The sequence below is a fragment of the Plectropomus leopardus genome, chromosome 8, assembly GCF_008729295.1.
Source record: "Plectropomus leopardus isolate mb chromosome 8, YSFRI_Pleo_2.0, whole genome shotgun sequence".
In the NCBI taxonomy this organism is placed as follows: domain Eukaryota; kingdom Metazoa; phylum Chordata; class Actinopteri; order Perciformes; family Serranidae; genus Plectropomus; species Plectropomus leopardus.
In genome coordinates, this window is record NC_056470.1 from 34812312 (window position 1) to 34817608 (window position 5297).

Consider the following 5297-nt stretch of genomic DNA (forward strand, 5'->3'; position numbering starts at 1 on the left):
GAGGCGGGAGCTTCTTTGTAAAGAAGGCTCTTATTGGCTATAAAAAGCTGTGGGCGGGACATTCAGGCTGCTATTGGGTCACATGAGGTGTCAATCAAAGGGTCACAGTGCACCTGCCATTTTGACAGTGTGAGCGCACGTGAGAAACGGCCTGATGGAGCGATAAGGACATTTGGAAGAAAACAAAGGACGCTATGGATGTTAAAATGTGTTTGGACTCAATCTTTCACTGGATTTGGATTTATTGCACTTTTACGAACATGTCATGAACTTTTGTGGATCAGAGGGTCAGCACGAGGCTTCTCAGGTGAGCTGCTGCGAAACGTTTGTTTGTTTGTTTGTTTGTTTGTTGGTTGGTTGGTTGGTTGGTTGGTTGGTTGGTTTAACAGAAGTGTTGATTTCATCTGCTTTGTTGGTTCAATCGTGAACTTTAATTCACCAGTTTTCTTCCAACTACCCGTACCTACTTTAGAAACACTGCAGTGTCTTCAATTTCAGTTTATAGTCGAGATTAAAAGATAAATAAAGCTACAAATCGCAAAGAAACAACAGCGACACCAAACAAATGTAAAATAAAGTCCCCGTACTTTGTTAAACAAATGATTCCTCCAAAAGCAAATAGTACAAAAGCAAAAAAAAAAAAGTGCCAAAAAATAAACAAATCAAAATATACAAGCCTGTGTGAACAAATTTTTTAAAGTTGTATCAATTTATTTAAATAGATAAATAAATATTATTAAAATAGTCTCTCTTAACTCTGGCACATTACTGCCTCCCAGGATACATATATATGTGTGTGTGTGTGTGTGTGTGTGTGTGTGTGTGTATGCAGTTTTTGATCCCGCAGTCATCAAAGCATAAAAACGTGCATTGTATTAATATTCTGGGCTTTTATCTTGGAATTTGTCATTTTTTAACCATATTTGGCTCAATCAGGTGGAGTTAAGTGTGTACTTCTGGTGTGATGAAGGTTGTGTGAGATTTTTTTATTATTTTATTATAATCTCGTTTGTCTTAATGAGGAATTCCAATCTAAAGTAAAACCTTTTCTTTTTTTTAGCATGAAAATGTGAGTTTTGGTGGATGACATGTTGATATAAAGAGGAGAGACAGACTGAAAGATTGTGTTTATTTATTGATTGAACTGAAATCGCATCAGAACCGTCAGTCGATCTTCCAGCAGCGAAATCGTCGAGGCTCGACTTCCTGTCAGAAGTGACCTCATGGTGGCAGATGTGTCAGGGGATCACAGGTATGTGGCACACATGTATGACCTCTTGAGACGACAGGGTGTGTCGTTGACGTAATCCTGTCCTGTAGACAAACAACAGCAGCGTGTTAAACAAACTTTCACATCAGCTTCTCCAAAAAGTAAAACTTTCTATATATTAACTCCATAAACTGGGTTCTAAAACGCCTCACTGACGCAAGTGAAAGCACTTATTAAAAAACAAGAAGAAAGAAAACAACTGCAAATAAAAATCCAAAATATGAATAAAGCAAAATACATTAACCCTTTGAAAACTGAGGTGACATCACTTTCATTGTGCTGCTTTCAGTTTTATTAAACCTTGAACTTGGAAAATTATTTTAAAATGCTGGTGGAAATGTCTTTAGCACAAATGACAAAAGCTAGAAAGGAGAAAAAAAAAAAAAAAAAATATATATATATATATATATATATATAAAACAAACAATAAATTATAAATTTGAAACAGTTTTGGAGACATTAGCCCTCATAACATTTCTAACATTTAAAATTTACTTCACAAAATTATATATTTTTTGTTAGCACTTTTTAGGTCTTTTTTAAAGATGTATTTATTTTTTAAAATTTCAGGTAATTGTCTTGCACTTTTCTTTTTACTAATTTCTCGCTAATTTTTGGGTAATTTCATTTCATTGCTTCTTCCTGTGTTTTTGAATGAAATCAAGCCGGTTGCAAAGGGTTAATGATATATGTATGTATTTATGAAGCTTTTAAGGAGATTTTGAATATCGTGATATATACCGTTGTACCATGATATGGCACACAAATATTGCGATATTGTTTCAAGGCCATAGCGCCCGGCCCGCGGTCACGCCACGTCGTCAGCTGATCGGTTTTTACCTCTGAAGTTGATCTCCATGCAGTGCTCTCTCCCGCCCCCGTTGGGCTCCCATTGCCCCAGCCTTTGAAGTCAAACACTGTATTGTCGCTCCACAGCCACACACCGTCCTGAAAGTTTTTTTGTCAAACTTAAATTTATAAATTTGTTGTTGTTGTTGTTTAATTATTATTATTTAAATTAAGTTACAGCGTGTACATGAATGAATCTGTCGACTCACCTGTGCGGCGTCGTAGCCTCCGACCCAGGTCTTCTTGTGCGTGTTGGTCAGATCCTTGATCAACGCTCGGATCTCCTGGTACTCCTTTTTGCCGTGGATGGAAGTCAGACTTCCACCAATAGCGGTGCAGTGGCGCTGATGAAGGAGAAAAACCGAGAAATTACATAAAGAGTGATTTAAAATAATAAAAAAAAGTAATACAGAGACGTCAGCTGGATGAGGAGAGAACGTTTAAAGAAACTCAGAGACTTTGGGCGTCATTCAGAAACAAAAAAAAATCTGTGATTCATCAATATTTTCTTACAAAATGTTTTCGTACTCTGAGAACAAATCGAGAACTCAGACCACTCGTACGCACAAATGACGACGGGCTGGCTGCTAACTAAATACATGACATAATAAACCATAATCATTTTAAAAGGCTTTAATATTTAAAACAGTTAATTTACTAATGCGTTAGTCAAATGTATTAAATTAATATCAAACCGGCACCCTTTCATTCTCATCAGTTATTCATTTTAAATTTTACTTTGGAAAATTTCAGTTTTATATCTGGCCGCTGCTTCATTGGTCAATAATTGGTTAATAAGCATGCAGGGTACAAAATGATGAGTGTGAAGTCGGAAATAATAATTTAAACCTACTGTGAACGGTGCAGTTTCTTACATCGATTTATTTCCGTAGCTACTGTTATTAAGGCTTTCACTGGGTGAGGCAGCTGTTCTCATTGTTCATGTAAAAGCAAAAATGTTGTCATCACAGCTTTCGTAATAATGGTCATGTACTGTGTTAAATAAAACAATGACAGCCCACGATGCAATCGTGTATTTAAAACAGATAATCGTGAAGCTGTTTGAACGTCTCACTCATGTAAAAATGCACATATGACAATTTTTACCGCTAACTGACTGTTGAAAGAACAGCTGGTTTAAATGATAATCCACAAAAACAAAAACGTTTAAAAGCATTTTTAAACGTACCCTCGCTTCGTTTTAAAAACGTTTTAAAGCGTACCTGTGCTTTGTTTTAAAACCGTTTTAAAGCGTACCTGTGCTTTGTTTTAAAAACGTACCTGTTTTTTTAAAGCGTACCTGTGCTTTGTTTTAAAAACGTTTTTTTTTAAAAGCGTACCTGTGCTTTGTTTTAAAAACGTTTAAAAACGTTTTTAAGCGTAAAAAACGTTTTTAAGCGTACCTGTGCTTCATTTTAAAAACGTTTTTAAGCGTACCTGTGCTTTGTTTTAAAAACGTTTTTAAGCGTACCTGTGCTTTGTTTTAAAAACGTTTTTAAGCGTACCTGTGCTTCGTTTTAAAAACGTTTTTAAACGTTTTTTTTAAGCGTACCTGTGCTTCAGCCCAGGTCTTCTCACTGAAGAAGAACTGGTAACATTTGTCTCCAAGTGTGGTCCAACCATCAAGGCAAACTTTGCAGTGGCTTCCTGTAAAATAAATTGTAGATGATTAGCAGTCTTTAGAAACAGCCCAACAAACAGAAGCTGCTGACCAATGAGCAATGTTAAAAAAAAGTTACAAAATAAGGTTGTCTTATCAATAACCAGAAGTGCGGTCACAGAGTGCAGCTGCAGCATTTCACCCCCACAACTCTGAAGTACCAACCTGATTCTGGCAACACCTGTGAAGATAAAGACATGATAATAAATCACATAAAATGTGTTGTATCGCACCTTTCATACAAGAAATGCAGCCCATCATCGTCATAAGGCAAAAAATTAAAATGCCCAGAATGCATAACAGAAGATGAAAAATAAAATAAATAAAATAAAACCCACTGACATCGTCAATAAAAATAAAGCTAAAAATATAGTGTATAAAAATGCATAAAAATAAAGAACATACAACATTTGAAGAGGTTCAGCAGTGTGTTAGTGTGAAGCAAAATGGGTGTGTAACTTTAGATAAAAAAATTATAAAAAAATTAGTGACAGGATGTTGACTTTTATTGATCAAAATGTGTTTTGTCGACTTCATTTTAATGCAAAATATGAATAAAACATTCACTTTTTTTCGTGCTGAGAACATGTTGGGCTGGTAGAGCTCTTGTAGGACTGGTGTTAAAGTTTGGGCATTAAAACACATAAAAAATCTCTCAAAATAAATGTGCATATTACTTACACTTGTTCCATAGCAGAGTCCAAGACAGAGGACCACAATGAAAAGAGAACTGGATGCCATCTGTGGAGGTTAAAGCAAGATTTAAAAAAATGATTTTTAAAAATATTTTAAAGCAATATATATAAGAAGACATCATGAAAGAGTTTGCACATTTGACAGAAACAAAAGAAAAAAGACAGAAAAAAGTCTTTTCTGTAGATGTGGTTCTAAAGCAGCTGATGAAGGGCGGTGGCGGTGGCGGCGGCGAGTGTTACCTTGACGACGATGATCAGGTGCGGTGCTCTCGCAGCAGTAGCAGATCGCAGGATGTCTTTGAGAGGGAAACTCACAGTTTAAATACCCTCTCTGGCTGTTTAGACTCCACACCTGCGACGTGTCGTCCTCTGATCGTGAGATACTGTTTAATTATTGTAATTAAATTATTGTAATTAATAACGAGTAATTCCTTGGCTCGAGATAAGAATACTTTTCAAAGAAAGTCACAAATTATGGTAGGGCGGGGCAATATGGCCTGACATTAAAATCTCCAATTTCTTCACACCAAACTTGATCATGTTTTTGTCCCTCTTTTAGACAAACAGAGAAATTACTAAAAACAAGTTTGTCTTTGATTTTAGAAATAAAAACTAATGAAGGCAAACTGAAAAATGAAGAGGGCTTGAAGTCAGTTTTGCGTATTGTTGAGTTTTGTAGTTGAAACAGTGAAGGATTGAAAATGACTAATTCTGAGATCATAAAAAAGATCAAAAAAGCAATTTTTGGTTCTTAAAATGTTCTGAGAATGGTACAAAGCAACCAATGCAATGTTTCAGTAACGATTTCAGCAGCAAGTTTTCT

General features: G+C 35.6%; 1 pseudogene; it reads right to left on the reverse strand.

Moving 5' to 3' along the window:
- Nucleotides 1–1115: 1115 nt before the first annotated feature.
- LOC121947272 lies at nucleotides 1116–4783 on the reverse strand (annotated as a pseudogene).
- Nucleotides 4784–5297: the final 514 nt, after the last annotated feature.